Source organism: Suncus etruscus, chromosome 1 (genome assembly GCF_024139225.1).
Source record: "Suncus etruscus isolate mSunEtr1 chromosome 1, mSunEtr1.pri.cur, whole genome shotgun sequence".
Classification (NCBI taxonomy): domain Eukaryota; kingdom Metazoa; phylum Chordata; class Mammalia; order Eulipotyphla; family Soricidae; genus Suncus; species Suncus etruscus.
In genome coordinates this window covers 97,794,373-97,810,400 of record NC_064848.1, presented here as the reverse complement: position 1 = coordinate 97,810,400, position 16,028 = coordinate 97,794,373, and positions in this window count along the sequence as shown.

Sequence of the window (16,028 nt, the reverse complement as noted above, 5' to 3'; positions counted from 1 at the left end):
ACTCCTGAAGGGCAAGGAGATTATATGGATGGTGGGGTTTAAAAGCCCAACCCACTGGACTATTGCTCCAGCTCATCACTTGGTTTATAATGTGTTAAGTTTCCAAAGTCGGGGCCGGGCAGTGGCACTAGAGGTAAGGTGCCTGCCTTGCCTGCGCTAGCCTTGGACGGACCGCAGTTCGATCCTGCGGCGTCCCATATGGTCCCCCAAGCCAGGAGCAACTTCTGAGCGTATAGCCAGGAGTAACTCCTGAGCGTCACCGGGTGTGGCCCAAAAACAAAAACAAAAAAACAAAAACAAAAACAACAACAACAAAAAGTTTCCAAAGTCATATATAGTTGTCTGGCTTTGTTTTGCATGTCTTTACAGAACCTACTACAAATGCAAGAATGTTAATAAAAAAGAAATCTTGGGCTACTGGAGTCATTGGCTGTCTCTAGTATTGACTGAAGCTGAACATATAAAACTAAATATGGAAAAGGAAAGAGATATGAGAACTAATATTTTCTCTTGCCAATATAAACTTACTTATGAGCCTTTGCAGTTTCTCTTTCTTCTTTCTGCAGTGTTTTTGTCCAAGTCATCTTTGCATCACTAGCTCCATTTCGGTCACATTTCAAAGAGTGCTTCCTCAGAAAGGCCATCCTGTCAGTTCTACAGAAAGTGGTTCTTTGTATCATGCTCCATTATAGTGTCCTTCTTTAGATTTTTAGTAGCAAGACATTTTTTTGAAATGTGCTTATTTTACATGTTTTCTTGTTAATTTTGGTCTGCTCATTTAACAGATTGGAAGGTAGATAGAACTTTTGTCTGTCTTGTGCATCTGCTGTGTGAGTTTCACATATATGAGTTCAGTTATTGGCGTTTGAAAATACAGAAAGGTGAATAGGTAAATATAATTGCTTGAGATCTCTGTGAGATATTATATGACTTTTATTAGAAAAGCATATATTTATTTTTGATTAGTTCTATATTTTTTGAGGAAAGAGATAATGTTCAGGGCTTAGTCCTGGCTTTGTGTTCAGAAATCACTTCTGGTGTGTTCAGGACATAGGCTGTGCCAGGAATAAAACTAGAGTAAGTCGTGTTCAAATAAAATATCTTTATCCCCATAGTATTTTGACAATTCTTGACTAGCTTCATTTAAATACTTTTATGACACTATATCTATATTTTTTCTGTGTGTGTTAGAGTTGGGGATTAAATCTAGTGCCTCATTCATATATTAGTGTACTACTGCTGAATTACCTTGTACTTGGCCTGCCACTGCTTTTTTTCCTCCAACTTTTATTTAGGTACTGTGTTTATAATATTGTAATATAGTCTTAAGAGCATAAAATTTAATCACACATTCATGACCAGTGTTGCATCCCTCCATCAGTATCTCAAAGTTGCCTCCAAATCCCATCTCACTTCCTTGGCAAACTCACTAATACTTTATAATTACTATACTTTAAATCAAATGTTTACAATAGTATCAATGTTTATGATTTTTGATATATACAGTTACCTCACTTCACCATGACCAAAGTGCCTAAGGTCTATTCCAATATCCTTATGTAACATCAAGTTCCCTGACCCTCTCCTCCACCCTTTTATTTATCAATCCAATAATCGTACACCAAGGGTTTGCCATTAATACCTTCCATTTCCTTTGTCTTGTTTCTCTATACACCACAGATAAGTGAGGTCATCTAGTATTTTGCCTACTCCTTCTAAATTAATTTGCTTAACATATTTCTAGTTCCATCCAAATTTCAGGAAATGGTATGATTTTATCTTTTTTTTCATAACTTCATTGTATTTTATTGAGTTTGTGTGTGTGTGTATATTATATTATTTTGTTTTTGGTTTTTGGTCCACACGCAGTGATGCTTAGGGGTTACTCCTGGCTATGTGCTCTAAAATCACTCCTGGCTTGGGGGATCATATGGGACACTAGGGGATTGAATCACAGTCTGTCCTAGGTCAGCACGTGCAAGGCAAATGCCCTAGTGCTTGTGCCACCGAACCAGCTATTATTTAATTTTTACTTTTGATTCTTTTTAGAAGTTTATACTCTCACACTCCATTTTTACATGCTGATAAATATTGACAAATTATTTCTCCTACAAAATTCAACTACACACTTCCAGATAGAATTAATATTTGTTTTAACTAACATTAATGCATATCATCACTTTAACAATTACATAACAAAGCAAATCATCAAGTATCCAAATATTAAATAATATAGTTAAAAGGACACATAAAATATTAGATATCTTCTCAATTTATTAATAGACTCTCACTTTTTTCAAGAAAGGTTTGGAAATGAAGAATAACTATCCCACTTGAAACTAAAATGAATTGGTAAGAAAGACTCTATTGAATCTGAAGCACAGCAGCATTTTAGTACAAAGTTATTCCAAATAGAAAGGAGTCTATAGTTAATCCCATGACAATATACTCCAAGGGTGGAGAAACCCTGTATCTCTTAGGCCAAGGGAATTCTTTTTCGAATGACCTCAATGTTTACTGTGCCTATGCAGGAGGGGAAAAAAAAGAAAAAAAAAAGAGAGAGAGAGACAAAAAGCACAAAATAATCTTTTTTATTATTTATTTATTTATCTAGCTTTTGTCAATTTCTTTGATTTGTGTGGATATTGAACTGGTTATCTCCATTTTTATTTATTTATTATTTCTTTCTTCTTTTCTCTTCTTCCGTTCTGTGCTCTGTCATGTTTTTTATCTCAAGACCACGGCAAGTATGTGGTGCCTATCTTTATTGCTGTAGTGCTCACTGGATATTTTATTCGATACTTCTTTTTATACTGATGTGGTGTACCACCTTTTTACCCTTCACCTCTGAAACCGAGGATTAGAGTCTCGGCATATTTGATTTTACCCCATTTGATTACTTTTCTCTTCTTCAAACAAAACCACATTACCTTAACTATCTAGTCCCGCCTCCCAATTAGAGGGGGATATAATGGAGGTACCATGACCAAACAGTTGAAAGATCACTAAGTAGTAAGCTAGGCATGGAGGGGACCACTCATTCTAGCAGCCCCCGGGGTGAGGGTGGAGGCTATGGGAGGCAGGACGGGAGCGGAGGTGGAGGGAAGACAATTCGATGGTGGGAATTCCCCTGATTCAATGTTAATATGTACCTAAAATATTGCTGTGAACGATAGGTAAGCCACTCTGATTAAAATAAAAATTATAAAAAATTACAAAATCGATTAGAATAACATTCCATATGACTTTTTTGGGACTTCTATAATAAGAAAATGCTAATTTAGTTCTAGTAAGTGTTAGTGATATTTTCCATAAAGTGGTAGAAACTACTTTACAGAATTAAAAGGGTCCATAGAATTGGAGTTCATAAATATGACTTCAAGTAAAATAATTTTTTAAGTCAAAAATTTTTCAGTTAGGTATGAAAAATTTTACGAACTTCTGTTAAAATTGTTTTAGCTTCACATGTGTTACTTGTGTGGCCTGCACACATGCTGCCTGCATATCCCTCTCTCGATATATATTCTGGGGTCTCTACACATTGGAAAAGTCTAGTTATCAGCATGTATCTTAATTATTAATAATAATTCCTTCCCAATAAATTGTTATACTTCAATAAAAAAGAATTGTTTTAGCTATAACAAAACATTTTTACTAAAAAACTATACAAAAATCATAAAAAATTAAATACATATTCTACATGTTAATTTTACTTAAAGTAATTTTTTGTTTCCACTACTATTCTTTTTTTAAATGTCCTATCTTTTATCTTTTATCCAAGTACAAACAGTAAAATTAACTGTAGTTTTTTTTTCAGTTTGGAGACATAAATGTATATACTTCTATACAATATAGATTTCAAACTGGAGGTTTTCTAGAGTAGTACAGAATAAGAATAATCACTGTAAGACTTGGTTAAACAAAATAATGCACAGGCACGATGCAAAATAGTATTGATGGAGGAGATTTAAATAAAATGAGCAGACAAATAACCACATTATATATTTGCTATGTTTGAAGTGATTGAAGAAATAAATCACATAATAAGGTCTAGAGTGGTCACTCTTACTGGGATTTTAGTTCTGTACATTACTAAAAGAATGTAAGTTTTGTGCTGGAAGTGTTGGCATCTTTCTAAATTTTTTATATATTGATAACAGTCTGGCCTGGAATATATTTAAATACATTACTTAATATAGCTTGATTACAGGAAAGGTCCGCTGGTACAAACAATAAGCACATTTCAAACACTGAGCAGTGAGAATCTTTTTGATAAGCGTTTAGTTAGATTGATATCAAGCCAAATACGAAGCACATCATTCTGTGGTCTGGTAAAACTGCTTTCTAATACTCCCATGGAAGCTTTTTTATACTTATTCACCAAGATAACATGTTAATCAATACGTATGACAAATTAGGTCTGTTTGAAATTCCATTTTCAAGGCAATGATGTCTGTCACCTCAGTTTTCTTTTTAAGGCAGCAGTTGTTTCTATGACCATTAGAGTCTGATGCAAAGCTGCATTTTAGTACAGTACTTTTCCAAATAAAAAGTATTGCTTGCTATTAAAAGATCCACAAGATTTTTGTTTATGAACTATACTGCATCCTCTTATTTCATTGCATCTTTAGTGAATATTGGAGCAGTAAGCTCGGAGCTCTATCAAGACCTGAAACATAATACAATAGCAATAAAACAGCAATATAAAACCAGATTCTTAATGTTTACAAAACTTAACTAATCATTAGCAACTTGTTTAGATGATTGTTCACTATCATCAAAAGGCCAATAGAAACCATGGATACCTTCTTTTTTTTTTAACAAGCATAAGTTGCTTTACATACTTGTATTATTGTAGTAGCTTCATACTTCTTAAATTTCTCTATCAATATTTTTAAGGTAACATTGGCTGGGTTGCCTGCGATAAAAAAAAATCATATTCTTGTATGCAGCTTTCATAGGAGTTGAACAGTTTACTCAAGCCATACTAGTTGAGTTAAAAAAAAAGACTCATCAGTATTGTAAAATAATTATAAAATAAAATACATATCTGAATATTAAAAAATTGATTCTACTTGATACACTTCACTTGAAATTCTCAGTGCTTTGAGTAATGGAGTTGGGAGTATTGAGAAATGAAATGAAGCTTCTGTTAGGAACAACACTTCAGTCCATTAGTACTGAAGCAATAGAAAGGCGGTGCACTGAAGAATACACTATCCCAGTCAGAAAGCTTGTATTCTGTGAATTTCAATCCAATCCTCTTCATGGATTTTAATTCAAACCTTCTTTGTCCAGATTGATCACTCTTCTTGGTGGAGCAGTAACAAATTTCACAGTTCAATTGTCTGTTAAGATGGGGTTTTCCTGGTAGTAATCTCCACTACCTTTAAGAAACAATATGTGACCTGACCAAAAACCTCAAAAAGCTGCCAGTTTTTCAGAGTAAAGTTGGTTTTGGTAAAAATTTCATCCTGTTTAGTTTTACTTTCAGCTCTGAAGATGGAAATATGATATATTCATTTTTAGTCCTCCCCATTTTTTATTGTGATATATTCATTTTTAGTCCTCCCCATTTTTATTGTGACACCATGATTTACAATATTGTTAATGCATACCCCATTCCAACACCACTTATTAATAAAGATCTCTGTTTGCCCTTATTTTTAATTGGGAGTTATGTGACTACTTAGAACGTTTAGAGAAGGTGCCAGAGAGATAACATGGAGGTATGGTGTTTGCCTTGCATGTAGAACGATGGTTCAAATCCGGCATCCCATATGGTCTCCCAGAGTCTGCCAGGTGTGATTTCTGAGCATAGAGCCAGGAGTAACCTCTGAGTGCTTCTGGGTGTGACCCCAAAAAACAAAAAGACAAAACAAAACAAAAAGAATATTTAGAGGATATATGCTTTATATTTAACATCCTGAACTCAGAGTCATTTATTTATTGTCATTTAAAAAATGAAATTTGTTAATATTATTGGTTTATTTTAGACTTTATAGGTCATGATTTACATTCAATAATTTCCATTACCTTGAAACGTTAGATAAAGATGTCGCATCTTTTGTCTTATAGATTGTTTTACATAGCTGAATGTAACTTAAACATTATACTTACAGAATGAGCAAATAATAAGAGATACAGTGATCTTAAAATATGTGACTTAAGTCTCAGGGAAAAATGACTTGTATTCAGGTAAGTAAATTTTGACTAAGATGTGTAGGAAGTAAAAAAACAAACCTGGTTAAATCTAAAATAAATAATATATAATTAATAATGTTATTGAAAAGCTGCTGATTATTCAAACCCTAATTATAACCTGTTTCACAGTTATTTGCTCAACTACACAATATTTCAACCTACAGATTCTTATGTACCTATTATTGTAACCTAGAGTTATCTACCTGAAATATTTCTAAAAACCCTTGAGGAGACATGCAGGTTTCCTACAATCCATTCTTGTTGTGTATATTCTTTTTGCTTTTGTTGTTGTTGTTTCTGTTTTGGGGCAACACCCAGAGATTCCCATGCATTATTCCTGGCTTTGTACTCAGAAATCACTCATAGATAAGCTCAGGAACTATACGGGATGCAGGAAATTGAACCCACCTTATCTACTATACTCTTGCTTCTCTGGTCCTACTGTTTATCTCTTTGACAAGGCATCTTCATTTATTTATTTACTTAATTGGTTTTTGGGCCACACCGGTATGCTCAAGGGTTACTCCTGGCTATGGACTCAGAAATCGCTCCTGACTTGGGGGACAATATGGGATGCCGGGGGATCGAACTGCAGTTTGTCCTAGGCTAGTCTTGTGCCACTGCTCCTGCCCCTTACAAGGCATCTTACTGTAGATATATTACCCTCTCTACCACCTTACATAGATTGTTTATCCAGTGTTCTTGGATTTTTATTTTGTTAATAAGACATACTAATGTCCCCAAATCTAATGAATATCAAGCAGCAATATTGGACCTTGCATACTATAACATGACCATAGCAAATTCTCTTGCCAGGTCCCACCTCTATTGACATTATGAAGATTTCTTACCTTTCTTTTACTGTTGGCATATCCTTGTATTAATTTCTCAAATCTCTCCTTTCTCAAGTCCACCAAGAAAAAAATCTGTGACTTCTGAGTTTCAAACCTATATAATCAAATATTGAGCAGACTGAATTATTGTCCCTAACTTTTCATGATACTCTCTTCACCATATAATTTGTATATTCTTCTAATGACAGCAACTGTCTCTGCCTCCTGAAATAGAGCTTAACAGTATGTTTTGCTTTGGATGGTAGACTGTTAGCAGCTTTGATGCAAAAATCAGCTTGAAATTTGCTTTTGTGGTTGGTTGTCCCTTGATGTGTTTTTGCCATCATTGTGAGAAGAATGTGTCTTGAATAGCCCACTGGGACCAAGGAAGATGAAAGACATGTGGAAAGATCCAATCTGTAGACCTGCATTGTATAGCAGAACCAGCCCAGCTGACTAAGATCTGTGAAAACAAAATAATTTTTTTCAGTCATTGAATTTTGAGGTTCTCTGTTATGCACCGGTGTTGCAGCAAAAGAAAACTGATATAAGATGTAACTTTTCTGTGGTGAAGTCAAATATTTACATGTTTATGTACAATAGTTTAGCTACATCTGCATAAATTGTCGCCCTTCCAGAGTAACCTTTTTGCTTTATCTTCATAGAATCAAAAATGTATTTTAGAATGTTACTTCAAAATTTATATAAGCATTCTAGACTGTAAACTTGTATTCTATAAAAAATTTAAAAAAAAACAAAAAAACTTGTATTCTAATTATAGAAACAAAAACCCATCATCTACTTTCAAATTACCATTATGCTCCACATAAAAAGTCATATCAAGGAAAAAACATATATGTGTTAGTTCTGATGAATTATTTTTTATAAGTTTATCTTTCTTTATATTAAAATTCCTTGGAATAATAATTATTTCAATTATCTTTTGCCACTGACTCTATGTTCCTTAAAAGGAGAAAAAAAACTTTGTCTTGCTTGTCTTTATGTCTTATTTTAATGTCTTTAGCACTAATTCTAATGCCTAGCTCATTATAACTGACCAAAGATTGTTTTTTGATTTTTCTATAAATAAATGTATATCCTATAATAATTATCATAAGTGGGTAAAAGCCAAGGATTTCTGAAAAGGTTCCGAGTATTATAAATATGAAAATATTTTATTATTTTTGACGAAGTGGAAATGGGAAAACATATCAGATATAGATTACAATGAGCAAAGTTCCATGACTAAAAAACAAAAAGGTCATTCAGAATAATTTAGAACAATTTATTTTATAAATATTTCATTTGTAACTTAAAATGAACACTCTATTAGAGCCAAACACTAGCCAATACTATCTGATAATCTATTGAGGACAAGTATTGAGGACAAGTACAGTAGACAGACATTTGTAAATAAAGCTCTTAATTAGTATATGAAAACTGGTAAGCAAGTATATTGCAATTCCAGTTATATTTCTACCTTAATACTATTTCTAGTTTCTCTCAAACTCCACTAATTTTTTTCTCTTTTCTAAACTTATCTTAAATTTCATTTGAATCAAATAGCTTTAATGTATTTCATCTATAATTTTTCTTTAGACAGTAGGGCATTAGTTTGAATGTAATAGATGCTTTAAGTTGCTAATATTTTTAAAGAATTTTAAAAATATTTCTCCTTTCTTGCCTATTTTTATGAATCTTACAGTAGAAATGAATAGTATTTTGCACGAAGAAAATAGAAAATAATGAAAAGGAGCTGGTAACTACCAAAATTATTATCAGTGCTAATATTTAAAAATATCAGTATTCATATTATTAGCAATCTTTTTGTGAAACTGCTAGTAGTTAATAACATTGATTCAGTGATGTAAGAACTAAACTTAATTCTATTTTTCAATTGAGGAAATTGAGGTACAGAAACAAGTATCAAGTCAGATTGGTAGTAACTTGAAGTATTTTGACACTCATGAAGCCTCAAGTTCAGATTTATCTAACACTGACACATGGCATTTGAATCCAACTTATCTATGTGGTTTAGAAGACTATATATAGAAACTGTTTTATTTAAATCATATTTCTTTTTTCAGTTCATGACCAAATAAATTCTTGCAATCTTAACTGATTAAATGTATTTTAACATGTGTATTTACAATATGATTTAGCTTTCTCATTTCCTGATGATAAAACTTAAAGAATAATAGTTTCTTTATTCCAAATTGCACATATATTTAAAAAATTTCAGTCCCTGGAATGCTCATTTACCCTTCGTCAGCTTGGGAGTTACAACATACGCATAGCTAGCAGGAGTGAGCCTGCTGCTGCTGCCTTAAAATCAGTGTTTAAAGAATCTCATAAAAAATTGAAATTCCCACCTATTTCAAAGTTGTCAGTAAATCATCCCATAGCCCTTTGTATCTGAAAATGCATTACAGCTTGTTTAAAGCACTGTGGGAAACAGTTTTACATTTTTTTCAGTTGCACATAAAATCACCATATGAGCTGCCAGCTGAAAACTGGGAAAGTTCAGTGAATTAGGTTACCTCCTTCAAAATGCCCTATGTAAACTGGAGCTTCCATATTACTTTCTTAAATAGTTAAACTCATTTATTTATCTTTTTTTTTACTTCATGCCTAATTAAAAATTGGGAGACTTCAGAACATGTCTAAGTTAAAGTAAAACATAACAGGTATCACTAGTAGAAATGAGACAATAACTTTATCCCAATGGCTTTACTGAAAAGAAAGAGTTGAAAGCTAAAATGGGGCTCTATTGGCACAAATTCATTGTATGCTATTAAAATGAAACTGGTATTACTCTAAATTAGATTATTTTAAGATGTTAATTATTATCCCCAGAACAATCACTAAGAAAATTACTTCAAGACATATAGTAAAATAAACAATTAAGGGATTAGAACAGAGCAATAAAGAATATAAATTCAACACAAAAGAAGGCAGGCAGTTATGGGCGAATCATGGAATGAAAGAGAGAAAACTGAAAATAAAAAAATGTAAATTTACATTTCCAACTGTAAATCCTATCTTGACAGTAATTATATTAAATGTAAATAGATTAACACTTGCGACAAAACTCAGATTGGAAGAGACATCTTTTTGTTGCATTTTCAAACAAAAACCATTTTATATTCAAAATTAAAAACAGGGAAAAAAAGAGAAAAAAGAAAGGAGGAAATAAAGAAGAAAAGAAAGAAACAAAAGAAAGAAAGAAATGTACAAACCATAAAAGCAATAGATAGTAGAGAGCTACAGTGGTTATATATATTTTATATAGACTTTAAGATAGATATTGTTCCTGGAGAGAAATCATTTTATTTATATGTAATATTTAATTATGTCATCTATAGTGATTCTTTCAGGAAGACAGCAATTATAAATAGGCATGCACCTGACAACAGAACCTCAAAAATACTTAATGTAAAAACTTACTGACTTGAAAAAGTTAACAAAAAATTTAGGAGTCAAAATTTATCTTAATATCCACTTTTAATAAAGGAAAAAATAAACAGAAGCTAACTATGAAAACAGAAAATTACCCAATACTATGAATAACTAGAACTAATAGATATCTATAAAAAAAATTCCAGTGAAGATGCCTTTAGTCTCAATGTCATGGAATGTTTTAAGGAGGAAAATAACATCTTTGAGGTGGAAACAGCACTCTCCAAACAAGTGGAGTTAGAGATAAACAGATGGGACTATCTTAAGCTGAGAAACTTCTGCATCTCAAAGGAAATATTGCCCAGGATACAAGAGCCACCCATTGAGTGGGAGAAACTATTCACCCAATACCCATCAGATAAGGGGCTAACATCGAAGATATACAAGGAACTGACAGAACTTTACAAGAAAAAAATATCTAATCTCATCAAAAGATGAGAAGAAATAAATAGCCAATTTCTCAAAGAAATACAAACAGCCAAAAGGCACATGAAAAAATGCTCCACATCACTAATCATCAAGGAGATGCAAATCAAAACAACTGTGAGGTACCTTATCATGCCAAAGAGACTGGCACACATCACAAAGAATAAGAACAATCAGTGCTGGTGGAGATGTGGAGAGAAAGGAACTCTCATTTACTGCTGGTCAGAATGCCGTCTAGTCCAACCCTTATGGAAAACAATATGGAGATTCCTCAAAAAATTGGAAATTGAGCTCCCATATGATTCAGCTATATCACTCCTAGGGATATAACCTAGGAACACAAAAACAAAATGCAAAAATCCCTTCCTCACACCTTTATTCATTGCTGTGCTATTTACAATAGCCAGAGTCTGGAAACAACCTAGATGTCTTCCAACAGATGAATGGCTAAAAAAACTGTGGTACATATACACAATGGAATATTATGCAGACATCAAGAGATGAAGTCATAAAATTTTCCAATACGTGGATATGCATGTAATCTATTATGCTGAGTGAAATAAGTCAGAGGGAAAGAGAGATACAGAATAGTCTCCCTCATCTGTGGGTTTTAAGAAAAATAAAAGACATTTTGTAATAATGCCTAGAGAAAATAAAGATGAGAGCTGGGAGGAGTGGCTTATGATATGAAGATCACCACAAAGAGTGGTGAGTACAGTTAGAGAAAATAACTACACTGACAACTTTGGTGACAGTATCAATGAGTGAGAGAAGTAGAATGCATGTGTCGAATATAGATGGCCTGGAGGAGAGAGATTTGGGGCATTGGTGATGGGAATGTTGTTGCACTGGTGAAGGGTAGTGTTCTTTATATGACTGAAACCAAACTAAAATCATATCTATAATCAAGATTCTTAAATACAGATATTTTTAAATTAATATCTTTATTTAAACACCTTGATTACAAATATGATTGCGGTTGGGTTTCAGTCATGTAAAGAACACCCCCTTCACCAGTGAAACATTCCCATCACCAATGTTCCAAATATCCCTCCTCCCCAACCCACCCCACCTGTACTCTAAACAGGTTTTCTACTTCCCTCATTCATTCTCATTGTTAGGATAGTTATCAATGTAGTTATTTCTCTAACTACACTCATCATTTTTTGTGGTGAGCTTCATGAAGTGAGCTGGAACTTCCAGCCCTCCTCTCTTTTGTCTCTGAGAATTATTGCTAGAATGCCTTTCATTTTTCTTAAAACTCATAGATGAGTGAGACCATTCTGCGTCTTTCTCTCTCCCTCTGACTTACTTCACTCAGCATAATAGATTCCATGTACATCCATGTATAGGAAAATTTCATGACTTCATCTCTCCTGATGGCTGCATAATATTCCATTGTGTATATGTACCAGTTTCTTTAGCCATTCATCTGTTGAAGGGCATCTTGGTTGTTTCCAGAGTCTTGCTATGGTAAATAGTGCTGCAATAAATATAGGTGTAAGGAAGGGATTTTTGTATTGTATTTTTGTGTTCCTAGGGTATATCCCTAGGAGTGGTTCTTAAATAAAGATATTTTTAAAAATGAAAAAAAAAACAGTGAAGAGCAGCAAAATACTAATTCTACTCAAATGTACATTAATCAATTCACCAGGATCAACTATTTTTCTTATAAGTAAGTTTCAATTCATTTAAGATGATTAAAATTATTCAAAATATATTCTCTGACAAAAATTATATTAAAATGCCAACAGAAAATTAGGGGTATTGACAAATAAATAAAATATTTTAAAAGATTCATAATAGCCAATGGATCTGAGAAGAAACTACAAAGTAAATTTGTTCTATGATGGACTGTGCATCGAATTAAAAATCATAGCATGAAGGTATCCCAGTATTAGTACTATAGCTTTAAAAACTATATTAAAAAACATCTCATGTTAACAACTAATTTTCTACTTTAAGAAACTGGAAAAGAAAAGTAAACCTAAAGGAACTGAAGAAATTAGTATAGCAGGCAGGGCACTTTTCTTGCACATGGTCAACCCAATTTTTATCCTCAACATCCCAATAGACCTCTAAGCTCTGCTATGAGTGGCCCCTGAGCACAAAGCCAGGAATAATTTCTGACTATCCCTGGGAGTTACACAAATATATATTTTAAAAAAACAAGCAGAAGAAAATAATTGCCAAATGTTGAGTCTCATCTATGGTTTTGTTGAAATCTTTCATTTGTAAACTGTATAAAGGTTATTTAACATTTTATTATATTTGGTTTTGGGGCCACACCCAGTGGCAGTTAGGGGTTACTCCTGGCTCTAAGCTCAGAATTACTCCTGGCAGGTTCAAGGGACCATATGGTATGCTCGGGATTGAACCAGGCTTTACTGCATGCAAGGCAAACACCCTACCCATTGTCTATTGCTCCTTACCCCTAACATTTTATTTTTATGTTTATAAAAAAACACTAGTTTGATATGTAAAAAGAACTCAAGAACTTGATATGGGAAGATTATACTAAAATATTTCATTGTACCCAATTTAATCATATTTGTGTCTTTAAAGGCAAGGCATGTAATACAGAACCATAAGAAACTGCAACATGCTGATTTTGAAGTTCAATAAAGGAAAATTAAAATATTGATGTTAGAATTTAGGAAATTCAAGGTAATTGATTCCCTCATATAGATTCCAGAAAAACAACAACAGAGCCTTGTCCAGTACTTGAATTTTAGTCCATGAGACTCGTGCTAACATTATGAACTACAAAATATATCTTACAGAATGTAAGATATCAAATTTATATTTTAGTTACTAAGTTGGTGACAATTTTTTGTTGAAGTAATAGAGAAAGAAAAAATGTAATTTATTCTTTGGTATGTTTTCTAGGAGCCACACCCAGTAGTTTTCTGGGGTTATTCCTGACTATGACATAGAAATCACTTCTTACGTGGTGCCAGGAAGTGAACTTGGGACAACCATGTGCAAGGCAAGCACCCTACTCACTGTGCTATCACTCTGATCCCCCAAAAAAGTATAATTGATTTAGGAAAATTATTTCTTGAAAAATATTTTTTTTGTTTCAGACCCACTGGTGCTCAGGGGTTACTCAAGGCTCTATGTTCAAGGTAGTGCTTACCATAGATACAATATCAGGGACTTAATCAGTTTGGTCTCATAAAAGGCCTATCTCTCCACTTTTAGTTCTTGAAAATTTTAAACGATAGGTATTAATGAATCTTTTTGATGTCTACAAATATGATAACAGCAAAAGTGAGTCCCCCTTGCTTTCATTGGGAATTCTCTTATTTCTGATGAGGCTCAGCCATTTTTATATATTTCTGACACTTAAACTTTCTTTTATGACTTACCAGAGAATAATCTAGGCTCATTCTTCTTTAGATTATTTGACAGTTCTGATTGATTTGTAGTCTCTTTCATACCTTTCATTCTTTTATTACTACTTTATAGTCTTTGCTTGTTACATATGTGCCAAATATTTTCCCTAACTTGTCACTTGTCTTTTTACTTTCTCAAAACTCATTCTACTTTATCAAAGTTTCTCTGTCTAACTTATGGCCTCCAAACTCATCACTCAGTGCTACCCTTGGGCAAACATTGTGTGCCCTGCTGTAGAATGCTAATAGACTCCTAAGTTGGACTTACTAAACTATTGCCAACAATGGGAACATAAAACTTTTCTTTATTTTTTTAATGGACTGATACAAGATAATGTGGAAGTTTGTTTTATTTATTTTTTTTTAGAAAAGAATACACAGATACTGTGATTGAAAAGTTTTGTATTTAGAACTGGGTGCTGAAAGGAGGTACAGTGATATTATGCATAATACTCCTTCAGTAACAATATTGTAAACCACAATGCCTAAAAAAAGAGAAAACAAAGAGAGAGAAGAAAAGATTACTATAGAGGTAGTGGCCGAGAGAATCATTGGGGAAACTAGGGACATTGGTAGAGAGAAACATACACTGGAAAGGAGAATATATGGGTGTTTGAACATTGTATGACTAAAACTCATAAACAACTTTTTAAAAATAAATAAATAAATAAATAAATATAAGTTTTTAAAAGTGTTCACTCATGAGGCCAAAGTCGTGGCACAAGCAGTAAAGGAATCTGCTTTGCCTGCATTAGCCTAGGATGGACTGTGGTTTGATCTCTGTCATTCCATATGGTCTCCCAAGCCAAAACGATTTCTGAGCACATAGCCAGAAGTAACCCCTGAGTGTCACCGAGTTTGGCTGTGGTCCTAAAACCAAAAAATTAAATAAAAATAACAAAGTTATTAACTCAGAAATACAGTTTCCTTAATTTCCAAATAATCCTCTGTAATGAGAAAAGTTTTCAGTTAAGCATGTTTCCAAAATGTATGTTTAGAACTAAGGATTAAGCCGTATTTTGTTTTTATTGTATTATGTTCTCACCATATCAAATATTTAAAAGGAGATGTTTAGGGGACTTGAATAGCAGTCACATAAAAACCTCAATATATGACTAAAGAATTAAAAATACAAATATTTAGTCTCTTTTGTGTTGAGCTTCTTACTGAATGAACGAACACTCAGAACAATACCTTAAATAGGTATTGTTATTCCATTTTACAGATTAATAAATTAAGATTAATAGAGGTAAGAAACTTGCTTGGCAAGATAATTTTGTTAAATTCTTAGACCTGGACTTGAACCATAAGACATGAATGATTTAAAAATATTAGCCACTGCAACTATGGCAGATATCAATATGAAAGCGAGACCTCATTATGCCGCTGATAAAAAAAATACTCCAGTAGCTGCTACTGCATTTCACCATTGGTCCTGATTACCCTGCTATCTCTCATTTCATATCTCAGATATTCATATCTCAGGAGTATCTCAGATATTCCTGCAGAGATAGGGACCCTCTAGTACCCCCCATCAAATGCAACCAGTCCTACCCAGAAGTGGAGGAAAAAGGGAAAGAGGAAGAATCAGTAGTGAGGGAGATAATAGCAGAGGACTTTTACACGATATAAAAAGAGGCTGCTTTACAAATCCAAGAGGCAAAAAGAGTGCTAAACAAAATAGATCCTAAGAAAACAACATCAATAG